Raw genomic sequence first — 20246 nt, forward strand, 5'->3', positions numbered from 1 at the left:
TGTGAGCTTATGCAATACTTTTTACAGTCTTTATCAGGGATTCTTGGTCAGATGCGTGGCTTTACTGGAAAGGCGGCTCCTCCAGCTACCTGCACAGCTAGTTAGATTGTGATCAGTAGCCAACCAATCCATAGCTGTCACTGCCGAATTTTCTGTAACTGATGAACCGAGTTGTGAGTTCTCTATGTGTGTGTGTGTGTGTGTGTGTTGGTCGTGTACAGAGCATACAGGGTGGAGGGGTTGGGGATTTGGAGGTGGACAGGGCTGTTAAGATCATTCTCCTGTGACAGACCACTCGCTCTCATCCTCCCCGCTCTCAAAGTCAACTCATTGCGCTCTCATTTCACACTTCAGGGCAAATGGAAAGGGAGGGGAAAGAGGGAGAACGAGGAGCAGGGAGGAAGCAAAGAGGAAGGAAGGATGGAACGAAGAACAAGGGTCGAGAGGGTTCGTAGGAGGGTAAGTGAGAAGAGATTTGGACTGGAGAGACAAAAAGAGGAAGAAACAGAGCCGAAGAGTGATTATTTATCGTTGTTGTCGAAGATTTGCTTCGTTTTTTTTTGCCTACATAATCAAACGTGGCACAGTGAAATGTGCACTCATCATGTTACCTATATCACTGAATTTTGTGGACACAAGCGGCTGAAAAAAATTGCCTCCATAGGGTGGATGGACTTGGAGATGGAGTGAGGAGCTTGGACATCTGGAGGGAGCTCAGAGAAGAGTTGCTGCTCCTTTGCATAGAAAGCTGAGGTAGTTTGAATGCCTCCTGGGCTCCTACCTTTGAAGGTCTTCTGAGAGGAGAGCTCAGGGTAGACCCAGAACTCGCTGGAGGAATTCAATATCTCACCTCCCTCAGCAGGCACCTGCATAGTAGGACAGGTTAGACAGAGCAGGTTTATCATGAATTTATCAAAGTAATTTTAGATCCTGGTATTCTCGTCTTTGCTAAAGGATCTGAATAACCTCTTTGACCACATATTCAACTGTTTTTAGGGTGACAAACGTTGGTGACGGGCAACTTCACTGAATTCAGAGTTGTACTTGAATGTTACACGTTTTGCTGAAATTCTAACTTCTGAACCACAGGCCTCCAGTCACTTGTCCTATTTTTAACATTTAGGCTTGAGGTTTTTTTGAGTAAATTAGCATAGATCTGGACTACAAAAATATACCTCAACAAACCTGTTCTCTCTGGGTACTCCAGCTTCCTCCCACAGTCCAAAAACATTGCTGAGGTTAATTGGTGATTCTAAATTGTCTGGTATGAATGTGAGTATGACTGTTTGTCTCTATATGCAGCCCTGTGACCACCAGGTTGTTTATCAGAGGTCAAAATTTTTTGTAGGGTTAGATGATATTTGACATATTGATTGGTTATAATCAGAACATTTTATTTCCCGGATTTGCAGTTAGATTTAAGGTCACCCTGATACTAGGAGTTGTACATATTTTTAACCTCATTTTGAGCCAATGCAGGCGACAGGTGACACTGTGACGGCTAATTATGATCAATAAATGTACAGAGTTAAAGTACAGAGACTAGCTTTGCTGTTGTTTGTCTGACAGCCTCAGAAGGTGTGCTTTTCCCTCAATGCACAATATAAAAACCTAAATTGTGCACTCTCTCTGGGGCCATAATTAAACATCGAACCAAATACTTCAACTATAAAGTCACAATTTTTACTCATTAGATGTGCAGACTGGACTGTATTGATAAGAGAACTGCAGCCTCAGCATGTTTAACAAAGAGTTGCTGAACTCAAACTTTAGGTATCACGTCACACATTTATCATATTCAGAAAAAAATAAGAAAAGATAAAGTAAAAAGAGCAATTAGAGGAGAGCATGCCTTGTAATTTATAATTGTTTTAATCACTGTTGACTTTTTTTATTTTCAGTATCTTATATTGGTTTAATTTAAATAACATCTGAAGTAGAGCCCATCTTACATTTTCATTCTAATAAATGCATCCATCTTTATATAGTTTATAGCAACAACTACAGTTGATCTAGAAAAATCCACTTTTGAAACTTTTTTTAGATGGCAATCAATATCAAGATCAAAGTGAATGGTGAGCTTCTTATAAAGACTTCTCGTCATCATATTTACCGCATACATGACTTAATCAACAAAACAGCACAATATTTTCCACACATCAGCATCACTGTTGAAATACGTCACCACCGTCTGTATTTTGCATGCTTATATAGAAGTGTTTGATGCTGAACAGCGAATTGAAACTTACACTTTAATCTATTATTCAGTATTAAATGAAATTTTAAAGAGCACACAACTAGCTGACTTGGGTTGTTTAAAGATGTGTATGGAGTAGCCAATTTACACGGTGAGGTCTATTTCTGATTTGAAACAGAAAGGATTTACATCCTTTTCATGGCTTTAGATCATGATAAATCAAAATTGTAATGCTCATTCAGTCTCTAAAATTGTTATTTAAATAAGCTTGCATTCAGATTTAATTTAGGCCTCGCGGCTCAGGCTGTGCCGCTCATTTCGCCGGCTTTAGTTGGTGTGGCATCTTCAGAAATGTGTTACTAATTTGATGTAACACTTTACTAATTACAGTAGACTTTAAGAATATAAAAGGCTCAGAGAGTGATTCAATTTTATCGTTTATCTTAACAATTATGTCCCACAGAATGTCTGCACAGAACAGCAATTAAAATATCCAAAGGTGATATCCTAATTGCCCCAAATTATCAACTAATTTGAGCCAATATAGCTTTGGAGATGGATGTTTTCTGCAGCTATCCTTTCATCTTAATCTCTTCCAAATTAGTAATTGTGTGAGAGAGAATCATTGTCTTTCATGTGCACATGACACTTCCCTGAAGCAAGATACTGACTTCTACTTGGAGCTACAGCTCTAAAATGAGGTAAATGCAGATGCAGGACTATTTTTAGCCTTAACTTTGTGTTTAAATGGATTCTTTGTGCACAGGCAGTGACAGTAAAACATTTTATTTTCACCTACTGAAACATTTTTTTATTTATCTGTTATCCTAAAATAGAAGGGTGCGTGTCAGAGCTGCTTTTGTGTTTGGACATGGTGACACATCGTGAGGACAACGCTGTTTCCACATCCTAAGCTGCTTCCTTTTATTTTGTAGAACAGACAAAGTGTGTTATGGCAAACTGGAACACATCAGTGTTTTATTTTGTTTTTTTCGTGAGGCTCTTTTTATAATGAACTTCTGTATCTGTGGATAAAGACAGAGAGGAAAAAGAGAGAAAGATGTAATGGGACCAAAAAGAGAGATGGAGTGAGTTTCTACGTGCTTGCGATTTTACACACACACACCCCCCCACCCCACACACACACACACACACACACACACACACACACACACACACACACACACACACACACACACACACACACACACACACACACACCCCACCCCCACTCCACAAAAAAAAAAAAAAATGGACGAGTGACTCTGCTGGGCCTCAAACGACAGGGTCTGTTCTTTGTTCTGTGCCATTGTGTTTGCACTAGAAGCTTTTTATGAAAAAGTCTCTCTGTGACTCAAGAGCTCTTACTCTGCTCTGTGCCTCCATCCACTTCAATTTATTTCAGGGTAGACTGACGGCACTCCACTCGATCAAGGGATTCAAACCGAAACAGAACAAATCAAAGAAATTAAAAATTCAGCTATTTTTGAGCAGCATTAACTTCAAACTACGTCATCCGGCGATGCCACTTTACTTCGTGCACACCTCCGGGTGCATGAGTGAGATATGGAAGCTCCGTCTCTGTTGTCGAGAGATACAGACACAGACATTTAGACAGAGATGCAGAGAAGGACAGAGATGTGCAGGGAGGCACTGCCGCTGCTGCTTCCCTCAGCCAATGCTTTTAGTGAGAGTGTGCTATAATTTTCTAAAACAGGAAGGGTGACTGCATCGAGCTTCAAACAGCAGGACCTGCTTTTTGATCCATGTCTTTCCATGAAAAATACTTCTCTATTTGCGCCTTAAGAGTTTCCAATCTGCCTTCTGCTTTTAATAATATGGCTATAAATAAACAGACTAATAGAAAAGCCCGAAACATGCCGTCAGATTCAGCTTTTTAAAGTGCTCAGTTACATTTTATGCAGTGCAATTAGAAGTGTGCTCATTTGCATGTTCGCCCGAGGCACAAAAAATTAAGAGTACCTGAATGTGCTGAACCCGAAAGGTTCAGAGAACAGGATGAGTCATCTGCAAATCAGAGATCACAAATGCAAGTGATAAGGATGGACACAAAGGGATGGCTGAGGTTGAAATTAAACTCACTGCTTTGTAGTTTTATGACATCTAAGGGCTGGGGGGCACCGCAGGCTTTTATTTCTTTTTTCAGTTTCGAACCTGACCTTTTGTAGAAAAACATCAGCCAGTCAATCAACAGTTATTACTGAGCAATCCAGGGCTGAACTCCATATTACATCAGATGTACGAGTAAATACAATACATGAACACGTCCCAATAAACAGTAATAAGCCTCCATTCAATGAAAAAATGCCGTTCCAAACATGCTGAGACATCTAAAGGCAGAATAAGCTTGTAGAAATAATAGGAGTGATGTAGCCTGTTGTGGCTTTTGTCTTGTCTGTGGCTAAGAAATGTGTTTTGCCAGGTGGCTCTGTGCATTTACTCTGCCCACAAATGCAAACCAACCACAGTCTAGATGAGTAACTAAAACACCTTTTTCTCTGAGACACCAACTAGACTTCGAGAGCAGGCCCAGTCTGATGTCTTTTTCCCTCTGATTCCTCTCTAAAAGCAAATTTGTTCAGGATTATTGCAATTATCTCTCATACGGGATGTAGCAACTTGCATCAAATTTAATTTCCCTGCTGTATTTTTTCCTGTTCTCCACAGTATTAAATTCGGCAAGCAAAGTGGCAGAACGCACTCTCTTGAGGAATGTTGCTCTCCTGAAGATATCAAATTCACAAAAGTTATGTGGATGTTTTTACTCTTACTTTGTCAGCAAACATGTCTGAAAAACATGCATTTTGATTGCAATTATGAATCATTTAAACATCTGAAAGATACTGCACATTGCACAATGGAGTGTGTATGCAGTTGCACTCTTTCCCTCAACATGTGATTTATGAGCGATGCTAAAGTGAGAATGATGAGAAATCAGAGGTGTAATTTACTTTGTCAGAGTGTGCGGGACTTATAAAGTACGTGATTGATTATGAGATCGCAGTCAGGGGCCTTGGACTAATAAAAAGCCTTAATCATTGTGAATTACACTCAAGAGACAGGTTGTAAATCTGAGAGCAGAAAAGACGAGTGAAAAAAATAAATAAAATCCCGCAATGCTGTGGCAGTGCTAGATTTGCCAGTTGCTGATGGACTGTAATTTAGAGGCAGCCAAGCCACAGAAAACATTAGTAATGGCACCGTGTCAGTTCTCAGGCATATGTGTTTGAAATGCAGCCTCAAATTAAGATTTAACGTCCTGACAGTGAGACATGTCAGAACATTGGAGGGTTGAGATTTAATTATCACTTTGGTAATGTCATTTGTGTTTGAGCATCGTTTATATTGTCAGTATTTCTTTAAAATAGAATGCATTTGGTGTCAAGTCTCAATGTTTTCCCTTTCTTTTAAGTTCTTGGAAGATTTAACATTTTTGTCTATTGCAGAAAATATTATATGTCCCCAGGGGCTAATGCAATTCACAAGACATGTGATGAAAAAATGTCAAGAGTCCTTCTGGTGGAAATACAGAAGATGCTGCGTGCAGGTAACAGAGTGGACCTTTAAAAGCCGGCACAATCCAGTGCAGCCACTGACAGCTGAATGTCTATTACGCTCCATCATTTGATGATGGAGGTGGATGAGAAACAAAGGTGGTCAAAGGTAATTTTCATCACATCATTTCTGTCTGTCAATCTGTCAGACAAGGCCTCCAGGTTCATCACTGCAACTGAATGGCACCATTTTTTTCCCCCTAGTCGGCTCTCACAGCTCTGAAACTCGTTGCCTCACTATCTGTAACAGTAGGCGACATTTTTTTTAATAGCTTCTTAAACCATACTTCTATTTAAAAATAAATCAATAAAAAGACTTTGGTGTCAAATATATATATATATATATATATGCTTATAGTTTATTGTTGATTTTATTTGCATTTTGTTGGCCTGTTTCTATCTATAACATTGTGTTGAATTCAGCTAAACTGAATATTCCAATGCAAAACACTTTGTTTAATTAAAGATCTAAATAAATATAATTTCTACTATTTTCAGCCAGCAGTAGAGCATGTAAAAGTGACAGGTGGACTGGTTGCGCACACATGCATGAAACAACCTACATAAGCAGGACATACAAAAGGCTCAAGCTCAGCATGTAAAAGCGAAGAACCAGTAAAAGTAACAGAAGGTGAGTAGTGAAATGACTCACAGGTTTGGTTCTCTTACTGAACCACACAGCAAATCATTTCACGCACAGCTCACAAAACTCCAGGGGGATTTTATCCAAATCTTATCCACCCCATCTTGGACAAATAGCATCAACTCCAACATTAAATCTGTCTTACAGTGCAAGAGGCCTTGGTTTAAAAAAATAAAATAAAATTAACAGTGGAGATCAACTGAGTCAAGTATGAAGACAGTGTGCTTCCACAGTACCTGAGGCAAAATTTGGAAAGAAGGTGTTCTCTTTCCTGAATACAAATGAAATGACAAGATTTGACACTATGTGTCCTTTCGGCTGTCTCCCTGACAAAAGAGCTGCTACCATTAGATCATTACTCTGGAACTCACTGGTTCTGGCTGAAAGTCTCAGTTATAAATGAGGGAACGAAGATGAAACAGTTGAAAAAGTTCAAAAGAAACTGATTTTACTGACTGAATAAAGCCTCCAAGATAAAGATTGCATTCGTGTAGCATTATTTGATTAAAAAAAGTCCCCTCTTCCAGCAAAGATCTGGTCACAATAAAAAGAGTTTTCAGGGATGCTCACAGTTTTATAAATTTGGTTTGGACTTAAGCTAAAAACTAATAGGGCCTACATCTGTTTATGTTCTTATCACTTAATTCTCACATTGGCTTTTTATAAATGAAGTTATAGACTGACATTGACTGACATTCCTAAATAGACAACTTTGGTCATCCTGAATCAGCAGTATATCAGGACCCATGAGGAAATCAAACTCCAGTGACTGACAGCAGTTACGAAGCACTGTTTATGTTCCTAAAAGAAGGTAAAAGCTTAAAAATACAAAGGTGATTATGATCTCATTTGTAGGACTATATAAATGTTATATTAAATATGTTTAGAATTTTACTCTGTCAAGTGGGCTGTATAGTAGAGTGGTGGTTAGCACTTTCGCCTTGCAGCAAGAAGATCCCCGGTTCAAATCCTGGGGTGGGCCTGGGATCTTTCTGCATGGAGTTTGCATATTCTCCCTGTGCATGCCTGGGTTTTCTCCGGGCACTCCGGCTTCCTCCCACAGTCCAAAAATATGCCGAGGTTAATTGATTACTCTGAATTGCCCATAGGTGTGAATGTGAGTGTGATTGTTCGTCTGTATATGTAGCCCTGCGACAGACTGATGACCTGTCCAGGGTGTTTCCTGCCTTCGCCCAAGTCAGCTGGGATAGGCTCCAGCACCCCCCGCGACCCTAGTGAGGATAAAGCGGTGTATAGAGAATGGATGGATGGATGGATTTTACTCTGTCAAGGAACGGCAGAGTTATGTGACAATCGGCTTATGTTTGTCTGTGAATCTGTTTGTCTGTCTGTGTGCAACATTACTCAAATACAGACAAATGGATTTGGATGAAATTTTCAGGGAAGGTCAGAAATGACACAAGTACCAAGTGATTAGATTTTGGCAGTGATGTGACTTATAGTTTGGATCCATGGCTTTGTTCAGGACTTGCCATTGCTAGATATAGCTGCCGGCACGGCGTCGCTGTAACCATGACGTGAACGCTGTGTCAGTTACCTGCTGATCACATACTTGCGATCCCACTACAAATTGACTAATTTATCAGTTAGAAATCATACAAGGAACAAATGATTAAACTGTGGGGTGTTTCTGAGTCCCATCAATTCCTGCTGCCTGCTACATATTTAGGTCACGCATTGTAGCAAACCCCAGCCAGACAGTTGTGAAGCTTTATTTACGTTCAGCCATCAGCCTTATTTTGAACACAAATTCACCTTTTTGTCCTTCACTCATTTCTTCGCCGTCAGAGCTTGTCTCCATTCCAACTAGGTGCTTCTAAGTTCATACACATCCTTTGCTAGAAAGCAACAGCGTAGAACCGTTTTCCTTTATCTTTATGTGAATTTTCAGACTTTTCGGCAGCATCTTCGTCATGTCAAGAAACCGCTTCTTAGATAAACATTTCCTGTGCCACTGGAATGGTGACAAAATAAAAGCCTGTACCATTAAAATACGCCTTCAAAATAAAAGCCTGAAGGGAATGGTTATTTTAATACGAGCAAAACAAAGGCTTGTAAAAAGTGATGAAGTGATCAACAGACCTTTATAAAAGTAATTAACATGCAATTCAGTATCCACACATAAAATGGACATGCATAACACATGCATGTACTCAGCACAAGGTCATTTTTATTAGAGATTTCATCCGTCGGAAATGATATGTCCCTTGAGCAGCCTTGGCAGAGCACTGTGCTCTCTGAGGGCTTTCCTGGTTTATAAATGCAGTCATTTAGCTGAAAAAATAAAATATCAGTCCATAGTTTACAAAATGCAGTTGTCAAAACATCCTAATGATGGATTTCATCGACAGCCCAGGGCAAGCTGTCGGGCTCAATTTCAGATGAAGGAGATATCTTATTACTGGTATGAAATTCTGTTACATTTAGGCCTTAAAATTGTGATGAGTGGGCAAAGATATTAGATCACCAGCAAATGAATGAAAATCAACTTTCTACTTATGAACATTGCATCCCTAAGGCAATGAGCACTTTTAAAACAACAGAGTCTAGAGCTGACCCCTGTGGAGGGCCACTGAACAGGCGACAAAGGGAAAATATGGTTCAGAAAGACTGAAAACATTTCAGACTAGGCGACAGAAATTAGATCAAAGACTAGATCAAAAGTGTAGCATTTAGTAGATGTAAGCTTGAACAAAAGTCTCAGTGCTCTGAATAGCTTGGGAGCATAATTAGAATTCCTTAAAAAATATAATTCATCGAAGAATTTAATTGGGTAAGATACACCTGTTTGAAGCTGGCTCTGGGGTATAATTTTTAGACAGTGACTGTGTTAGCATTTCTGGCCAAAATTTTGTGAGTGTAAAAGTCTCCCTTTCAACACAACTAAAGTGAATTATCAATTCTACAAATGGAAAATTCAGAAGGAAAAAAAATGTATGACTAAAAACTTCTACCAAAGCATTTTAATTGGCTGCACCAAGTTCAATAATGCTCGAGTAACAAAAGCTCTTTGGCTTTAATCATCCACTCAAAATTGAAACTGAAATTAATTATTTCTGTTACCTGAAAGCAGCAGTTCACTCGCCTGTACTTTAGGCTCCAGCATGTGTCCAAATTTTGCTCAGCAGGGTCGATGAACTGGAGTGAATAGAAGCGATTCCAAACCCTCTAATCTCACAACTTCGAAACTGAGGTCAAAATGATAGGACACACAAACATAAAAATCGAAATATTCACAACTTTAACATAGAGACACATTGTTTTGATAAAGTGAAAACATTCAAGGACAAATATGGTGATTCATACTGAGAGCAACCACCACTGTTTTGTCCCCAATGTAGATGATTCTACCACCAAACCAAGATGTGAACACCTTACTGTATGTGCATATCTATGAAAAAGTCTCTCTTTATTCTTGTTCCAGCCATTTCTACTCAGACCCCTGCCAGCATTTGAGATCAGCTCAGGTTCACACAGGAAGTCATGGTGTGAAGGAGCAACAGGGAAACACAATGGAACACAGCGAAAAAAAAAAAAAAAAAAAAAAAAAACTCTGAAAAGGTCATTTTTGGGACTACTTTTGCATTAACTCACAATAACTTTTTATTTCCTCTTACCCATGAAGAAAAGCTGAGTTGTATTATAAAACAGAACAATATATTGTATTATATTAGACCACCGCTGGTTAAAATTACAGTGAGAGCACTGATGTACTAAAATAGAAAACCAGAGACACATGTCCACCAGCTCCCTCACTGACAATACAGAATGTAGCTGTGGTCATGACTGCAGTCCTGGGATGCCATTGCTGATTCTCTGTGACTGTGACTGTTATGATCCTGGCTGTGACACATTTGTTGTTAATGGTCGTAATACCAACTACATGCTGCAGTGGGTGTGCGCACTGATGGTTTTTGCTGTCTTGATTGAAATTCCTGAACTCATGTGGTGTGTTGTCTGTCACAGAAGCACCACTGGCTGAAATAGTGGTACAGCTGGGTACATCCTTAGCACCACTGGTTGGACCACATCCAGCCACAGCTTCACCCGATACAGCCGAGCAGAGCAGATGCAGCTGTACACTGTCGAAAATGAGCCTTTTAAAATGAACAATAAGAGCTAAATGCAGACAGTTAAGTGTCCTCCTTTCCTCATCTCTCCTTTCCGTAGTTTCTCCAGAGAGCTTCCCTGAATTGCAACACATCAACATATGGAACAAAAAGTGTATTGCACAATAATGCAAACTGGTCATCAGAACAGTTCTTACCTTGACCCTTCAGGTGCTCCGTAGTCAGATGCTAATGGCTAAAAGGACTTGATCAACTGAGCGGCTAGGTCTTTACAGATTCTGCAAGAAATAGCAGATGAAGTAAGTACAGAACATAAGCGAGTAACAAATCAGTTTAGAGAAAAAGTGACAGAACCCCAAACGGAGAAGACTGTTTGAGTGATTCCTTCATCTGCAGCTACTAAACTACAGCTGTCAAACTGCAATTTTATGCCAAAACAAAAAATTTCAGGGCAAAGCTCAGTCTTGAAAAACACATCCTCAGCGCTGTCATTTCACCCCTGTGCAGGTTTGATGTAGGCAAGGAAATATTGAAAAGGCACTGCAAGCATATTAATGTTAATACTGGTATTAGAGGTTGTGTCTTAAAATTAAAGGTCGTTGCTGTCACACATACAAATAGATATATTTATCACTGCTTGTGTTAAAAAAAAAAAATCACATAAGAAGCAGTTGAACACTGCATATATGTGTGTGAGTATGTGTACATCGACATTTATGCACACAAAAACACACATCATATCGCAAATATGATTCCTCAGTTGATTGATACTGAGTATTTCAAATGCTTGGATTGAATTTTTCTCTAGTATATAATGTTTGTGTGTTTGCTTTAGGGACTCAAATAGATTAGAACCATGGCTCAAGTCTGAAAACACACACACACACACACACACACACACACACACGTTTGTTTATCTATACCGGTGAGAACATACCATTGACTCCCATTCATATCTAACCCCTAACCCTTACCCTAAAGAAACACTTTTGCACTTTTACATTTTTTAGTAATAACAATATGGCCAAGAAAACGGTGTTGCCACCCGTGGGAACCTCATTTTAGGTCCCCACCGTGAGACGAGTCCCCACCTATATAGCACAGTCAGGTCGAAGTCCCCACCGGTATAGATAAACATGTACACACACACACACACACGCATTAAGAATGAACAGTGCATCAGAGAGGTACCATGCATCACAGATAACAAACGACTGCAGGTTCCCAAGACCAGGAGAGATAGATGAGCACTGTCAGCATGTTTATCTGGAAAGTTCCTGAAACTGTCTATTACTATGTGGAGCTGCAATGACTTCAAGAAAATATCTGCGCCTGCAAACTGGAGGAAACTGCCCTCATTACCATCGCATTTGCCATCAGTGCTGCACACATTCACAAACATCATTGGAATGCCATAATCCTTTGACCAGAGTAGTTTTGCATTTGACAGAAGGAAGTATCACCCTTCATCATTCTAGCAGCGGCACACAGTCGCACAAGCATAAGCATGAAACAAGAAAACATTTACTATCTGTAGGTGATGGAGCATTTCCTGTGATGTACAGCTTTTTGCCACCATCTATCAGACAGTAGTTACACTGTTGACTGGAACTGCATCTAGCCAGAGTGATTGTGAAGAAATTTCGATCCCCTCGTGCTTTGTGCCCTCAGTGAAGGTCAACACGAGCTGTGGAGTTTTTCTAAATATTACATGATGCCAATTTAATAGCAACTCTTAGCAATAAAATAGATTCTGATGGACTCGTGCCTCAGCTACACACTGATCAGGCAAAACATTATGACCACTGACAGGTGAAAAACACTGATTATCTCTTCATCATGGCACCTGTTAGTAGGTTGGATATATTAGGCAGCAAGTTTTGTCCTCAGACTTGATGTGTCAGTAGCATGAAAAATGGGTAAGCGTAAGGAATTGTGCGAGTTTGACAATGGCCAAATTGTGATGGCTAGACGACTGGGCCAAAGCATCTCCAAAACTGCAGTTCCTGTAGGGTGTTCCCGGTCTGCAGTGGAATGAAGGAACAGTGGTGAACCACCAACAAGGTCGAGGGTGGCCAAGGTTCACTGATGCACGTAAGCTGGCCCGTGTGGTCCGATCCAACAGATGAGCTACTGTTTTCTCAAATTGCTTCAGAAGTTAATGCTGGTTCCGATATAAATCTGTAAGAATAAACAGTGCACTGTAGTTTGTTGTGTATGGGGCTGTAAAGCTGCAGATCAGTCAGGGTGCCCATGCTGACTCCTGTGCACCGCCGAAAGTGTCAACAATGGGCACGTAAGCATCAGAACTGGGCCACAGAACAATGGAAGAAGGTGGTATGATGAATCACGTTTTCATTCACATGGCCCAGTGCGTCACTTACCTGGGGAACACATGGCATCAGTATGCACAATGGGAAGAAGGCCAGTCGGCAGAGGCAATGTGATGATTTGGGCAATGTTGTGCTAGGAAACCTTGGGTTCTGCCATTCATGTGGATGTTACTTTGACACGTACCACCTATGTAAGCATTCTTGCAGATCATATACACCCTTTCATGGAAACGGTATTCTCTCTTTCTCTTTCAGCAGGATAATGTACTGTGCCACAAAGCAAAACTGGTTCAGAAATGAATTAAGGAGCAACAATGAGTCTGAGGTGTTGACTTGGCCTCCAAATTCCCAGACCTCAATCCAATCTAACATCTGTGGGATGTGCTGGACAAACAAGTCTGATCCATGAAGGCCCCACCTCAAAACTTCCAGGACTTAAAGGATCTCCTGCTAACATTTTGGTGCCAGATACCACAGAACATCTTAAAGGGTCCAGTAGAGTCCATGCCTCAGTTGGTCAGGGCTATTTTGGCAGCAAAAGGGGGACCAACACAATATTAGGCAGGTGGTCATAATGTTATGCCTGATTCGTGTATGTCAATGACGACAATGACAGGGCAGGACTGTCCATCATTCATAATGACTTTCAGATGTTCATGCGTGCCTCTTGTGTCCTCTTCAGACTAGAAGAAGAGGACGACAAGTAAACACAGATTGACATGACTTTCAAGGCAAACCTATTAAACCAAAGAAAGGTGTTTGTGCTAAGGCACAAATCCTTTGAAGACTTTGGAGTCAGAAAAATCTCACATCTAAAAGATTTGCATAGAAATGTTACAGAAGTAGATACGTGTTTCTGGTATTATATAAAGAGCAACTTCTTTGAAAATGGTTTTCCATTAAGGGTACAATAGAAACAACACCCTTTTTCCACCCTGCAGGTATACTTGCCTGCAACGTCGGCAGGCAATGTGAGCTTTGAGAAGAAAACACCAGGGTTCCACCAGGGTAATCCAAAAGATGTTGATATGTAAACTGAGGCCCCCCAGCTATGTTCATGTAGGAAGCATTTTTCAGCTGCTGAATTCAAGGCTCTGCTCTGTCAGACACATACAGCAAGAGCTCACAGGACACAATAAAAGTTTTACTTTTATGATAGACATTCATTGCCTGAGGTTGCAAAACTGAATTTGTAAAGATGAGGGGTATAGTTTAGAGGAAGTGTTCACCTGTGGTGATAAACACTTTAAAAAAGTATAAATTGTGCCCTAAACAGTTACTACTGTGTTTTTGGCAATACATTTTGTATGCATGTGATGATATATTCTGCCATTTGCTATTTTTTTTCATCACAATGTCAGACAGAAGTCTGGAGAAAGTTCTGACAGATAACACAAAGGCAGATAACTGGATGACAATAAACTGGAATGAAAAGTGAAGACAGAACACAAGTTGTTTCAAATGAACACAGAATTTGTAATGACATTAGTGTTCCTGATGGGAGGTCAAAGTGAATTGAACAATGGAATTAAGTGACTCGGACTCCCACACGGGGAGGATCCTAACAGCCAGAAATTAAAACAAAAAAAAATATGTTTATCTATATTTTGAAATGTAATCTTTTCCACTATAAGTTAGCCGTTACTGTGGCTGAGTACTAAATGTACTATTTGTAGTATTTAAATGAATATTAAAGCTTCTGAAATCTGCTTAAACTTCAGATTGTGCAGGTTTTTTCAAATGCATTGTAAATACTTCAGAAAAAAAATAAATCTTACAGCTGACACAGATGAGCAGGTTTAATCAGACTTTTCATTGAGGTTTGATGATGGATTAAATAAAAGAAAAAGGAGGCCCACTCTGACTGCAAATTAATTCCAGTTTTTTTTTTTCCGACAACACCGGTCAAAACACACTATGATATGCATATTAGTTTGTTTTCAAAATGCTTATCAAATGGGCCACACATCAGCCGTATTTACACTTTTTCATCCAAATGCATTTGTACAAAATATGGTAATGCCATTAATACTGAAACACTGCATACAAATGATCATAATTTATACACATGCTTTCAAGAAACTATGTGAGCAAAATGACTTTCATTAAGGTACAGCTCGTGAACAGAATATTTCTATTCCAGAAAAACTAAAGGACTTAAGAAATGAATATATCACGAGTCAACATTTCTGCCAAAATGCCCATCTTCATTACCTGAGAACAGAACCTGCTCATCTCACTTTTAATCAGTCTGGTGTTTGTGAACAGTTTGGAACTGTCATTGTAGTAATTTTGTCTGCATCCTCAAATAGAACAAAGGATTATTGTCACAGGAAAATCTCAAGGGAGAAATAATGCATCTAGAGGACTGCAGAAAATACCGGTCGAACTAAAATTAACTGATGATTCATCTCAAATCCCTTGATGATGCGTGTATCATTTCTCTTCTTGGCCCCATACTTACGTAAACTGGCAATTGCTGGTTTTTGAGCACAATAAATCATCATACACATACACCGTACAGTATCTAAACACTGGAACACAAACAAACATGCAAATATTGCACATCCATAGCACATACAGTATAGTTACTGTGTATTATCAAGAGAGGAATTATAATTTCAAAAATTACAAGATTATAAAATAAGTAATAAAACTGTCGCCTGAGGCAGAGTCAAAGTCACCAAACAGGCGAAGCTGAGATACAACAATGTGCAGAAATTCAATTTTCACTATTGCACAACAGAACAACTACATGTTAACTCACAGCATGACAAAGGCGGTGAAAATATAAAGCGTGTTCTGGTGGAGTCATAAGATTTGATCCAATTTAAAAGTAACAGGCCTTGTCACTGTGCCACTATCTGGCCGATCTTTGTGGGATTTCCGTGGTGGAGTACTGAAGGTGATTGGAAGCTGAGTTTGTGTTTCAGATTTGGTGTGTACAGCAGTCTGCAGCTCTCACTGTGAAATACAACAGTACATCTACCTACCAGTCACACCACTGCTTCCTGCTGCAGCCTACATGTTGTGCAGATTTGACCATTGTAACACCACATTAGAAATTCTAGGTTAGGGATTTCAGCGTATTTGTGTTCATGGTGTGGGTGTGTGTGTGTGATTCTCCTTAGGTATATCTAATATAAAGCATGACAAACAGTTATTTCCACTCCAGTGAAGCATCACGATGGAAAATTTCACTTCCCCTTGACGCCCACCACCTCAAAAGAGGCCCGGTTCAATATCAATTTTCACAACAGGTTTAGACTGCCTACTCACATATAAATGCACCCAAAGCATCAACACATCCGGTGCCATTGAACTGTTTACTATATGTAGTATAGAGGGTGGCAACACCCATATTCAGATGCGGTACACAGAGCTATATTTTACTGAAAACTGGCTAAAATTCACAGGGGTTATACACTCCGGAAGAAGGTATAAATCGAGGGGGGGGAAAAAAGACAAGAAATGGATGGAAAGGAGTTCATGCATGTCTGTGGATTGAAGTCTTGTTTTTCCTCAAAGGCTTAGTTTGTGATTGTTCTTTAAATCCTCTAAAGCTGATTTGACCTCATGCTGCCCAAGAAAGACCAACTGCTGTTAACCTTCCTAGTGCACAAGTGTTTATGTAAGTATCAAAGGAGAACGTTGATGCAGGGGATTATGTGTGCCTGAGCAAACAGGGTGCAACACAAGAAGAGGGAGAGGGAGTGGGAAAAGAGACTGAGGATGTTGTGTCTGTATGTTTGTGTGTATATAGAATATTTACACAGCTTTCTTATAGTTTCCTGCATCACTGACACTAATACTAGCAGCTGCATGGAGACAGAGCCTTTATAAACTGTTGAGCCTGCACTGATATGACTGCAAAATGGAACTTTAGTGTATTTGTAACCAGGAAAAATATCCTTATTTCACTTAAAATTGCAGCAGTGGGTCAACTACATTCCTCCAAAAAAATACTCGACAGGAATAAGGGCTTTTATCACTCAAAAAAAAAAAGATGCTATACATAACCGCTGCACCAAACAACATCATTAACAGTCACCTTGCTTTTGTTTATGAATCTGTTATGATAACCAGAACAAAGAAGCTGCATCTACCAGGCTGTTCATTGTTATGTATTTCATAGCTTCTGACAACTTTCATCAGAGCACTTCAGCTTTTAATGTATTCACTTCTAAGATTGCCTTTCCTCTTATCTCAGCCCTCCTTCTTCTTCCTCCGCTCGCATCTCGCCACAGAATCACAGATGACTGTCAATGAACTCCCCACTAACAACTTTCTTTGCCTTCTAACCTCACTTTACAGAGCACTGTCAAACCATTTTCAGGGTTTTTTCCTCCACCTGTCAGTAGTAGAAAAAGGAGCTGGAGGAGGAGAGCTAAAGGTGTGATGATGGATTTGTTTAAAGACAATCTAATCAGAGAAAGGACTTATAGCTGCTAATTGAGCATGGAGGGGAGAGGAAGCTCAGAGGTCACGTGGTGTTTTAGTTTCTGCCACATCTCTGTGCAACAAACCCCACATCGCAGTAATCCTTCAAACATATCACGCACATTTTTCTGGCAGGTGGACGGCCAGGAGATGTTTGCAGAATTAACAGGTCTGCTATCAGAAGGCTTCCCAATAAAAGACAGTTGCACGGAGGGACAGGAAGGAAGACAATTAAAAAAAGAGGGAGTGCAGCAGAGAGATGGGAAGAACAGAAGAAAAACGATATCAGTATTCAACACGTGGACAAGCACGCAGACACGTATTGAAAAAATGATTAAGTGGAAGCAAGCACGAGCAGATTAAACACTGACAGGAGACCACGTAGGAACAGTTTTTCTCTGATCTGTTACAATTTACGAGAGAAGTACAGTTAGTTTAAGTTGCAGGTTTGATCTTTCCTAACCCCCTTTCATCTTGATAAAACAGCCATATTTCATTATGGATTTACACATTTGAACAAACGTGAAAGGTACAAGGTTAAGAGGATCAGATCATGACAGTTGAGATATATTTCTAGTACAGAAAGTCTCTGCAGGATAACAGAATGAAAGGAATAGTTGAGTGTTTTACGAGTCTTTCTGTGGATTTTTCTCAATTGCAAAACCACATTAAATGCACTTAATAACAGGGACAAATTTACATTTGCACAACAATAATGATGCCACAATGATGGCAGTCTTTTGCAACACAAATGCAATTCCAAAATGGAAATTCTAATTTTTTGCCTCGCAAGCTTGACTGCATGATGCATTGAAATGAAACGTACCAACTTAGTTCAGGATAAAATGAGACGAGTACTTGAAAAAAAAAAAAACTATTATTATTCTACAGGACTCACAAAGGCCAGACAGAAGTTCCCCACTGTTTTTGCTTTCAGATTCTTAACAAATTAAGCAGTATCTACTGACCACACGTGGACTCTTAGTGGATACTTAATTTGTTAAGACTCCGAAAGGATATGGACATGAGTTATGAGCACACAGGGACTTTTTTAGTGAAGGTATCTTCAATTTCAAAGCAAATATTAGAAAAAATGTATCATTTTGTTGAATGGGAATACGTGCAATATATTTATTAATCTACAAAAGGTCCTGGCTCCCAACTTAGGTGCCATTGATCACGTATTTCTGTGTCACAACCCTAGAAAATAGCCCCAATTCTCTGAAAAAACAGAGAGTTGCACAGATGCCTGCCTTTCATTTGCACATAATCCACTGTCATGTACTGTTATAAAGAGTTCACAGCAGAGCGAGAAATTATGACAGAGCAAATACATTCAGATGAATGACATCTCTACTGCAAGACGTGTATCAAACAAGCTGCGTACGGAGCCATAATATCATAAGCAAATGCGGTTGCAGATCAAATCCTTTCTTCAGCTCGCAAATCCCCTATAATGCGAAATTGAAACCACAGGCAATCAGGTAATCCAACAAGGTGTCTGAACCTCCGGGGCACCCATAAATCTCTTGTTGAGATTCCTCCCTATCGTGGGACCACCACATGTGGGAGCTGAAGGGGCCAACAGGTTTTTCGAGTGTTGCTCACTTCAGCTGAGGAGAAAATTGGAAGGTTACCATGCTGTTTTTGAGGCGAAAAGGAGGCGACGATGTGCGTTGTTACACCACTGTGAGCATGTTTCTCTTTCTGAAGTTGCAGCGACTAGACAGGAGCTGTAATGGCTGAGTTCTGCCGTGCTACTAGGCTCATTGTGGACCTGGATTGAGACGTGCACTTTTGTAGGGAAATGCGTGTATAATATTCATAAATGCAACCTTACAATCTCTGTTCCTGGCAGGGAAAATAATGACAGCTCTCCCATCCAATATTAATCAGCCACCAGCAGAGAGAGACAGAGAATGAGCAAGAATAAAGGGGTCGAAGTATGAAGGGAGGGATGTGGCGAGCATGTGATTGTGTGTTTGATAGTGATTTCACCCTCCACTTACTCCGTTCTCTGATCACGCACTCCAGTTACAGGTACTTCAGTGAACCTGTAACCACTCTGTCGAACATCTGTCAAGAGGCTGACGACGTGATTATCGCAGGCCATATCAAACAAAAACCCACAGTCATTACGGCCGCCGTGTCGTAATTAAACCTGCAGCCTATTAGGGGTTGCGAAATTAAGCAATGGCAATTTTATCTCAGGGTTTAGCGGATGCCGTTCAGCTAATTACAATCAACACTATGTTCCACGGATGGTGAGAGGGAGAGAGGAGGACCAAATTCTGACAGCAAACACTCCCTTCAGCTGAGATGTGGAACTGAGCCAGCAAAGTCACTCAGTCCCAGCTGCAGCAGCCAAGTGCAGGAAAAAAAAAAAAAGCAGATTATCTCCCTGTTGACCTGCTGTTTTCTACACAGAGCTGGACACGATAACAAGAGCACCTCTGTCGTTTAAGTCAATCAAGTACAAAAGCGCTGCAGACATTACGAATGTAGCCTAGATTTGGTCTGAGGTATCGATTCACCTCTGCAAGGATTTCTGGATTCTAACATCTCATTTTGGGCAAAGCGTTCCAGCAACCGCGTATCTGCGCAAATTCAAATCATAATAGTACATTTCCTTGCTGGTGAGATGTCATTTTGCTTTCAGTTTGTTCCCAAACGCAAAAGATTGTACAGAGACCTTGTTCCCTTTTTTCTGTCACAACATAAGACTTGCTTTAAGCTATGTTTTTTTTGTTTGTTTCTAAAGCATATTTAAATCTGTGTGTCACTCTGCAAAAATCCATCTTCATGTTTATAGTACTGTCATGTAAACTGGGAGCTTGCACTAAATGCACCTTAGGTTTGCTGCTGCTCTTGACTCCTCTTGTGCTAGAACAGAACAGGCCCAACAGCAAAGAGTGGGACCATTAATCCCGTGGTTACAACTTCCTCGCATTTACATACACGACTCTG

This window comes from Acanthochromis polyacanthus, chromosome 7, assembly GCF_021347895.1.
Source record: "Acanthochromis polyacanthus isolate Apoly-LR-REF ecotype Palm Island chromosome 7, KAUST_Apoly_ChrSc, whole genome shotgun sequence".
NCBI lineage: Eukaryota > Metazoa > Chordata > Actinopteri > Pomacentridae > Acanthochromis > Acanthochromis polyacanthus.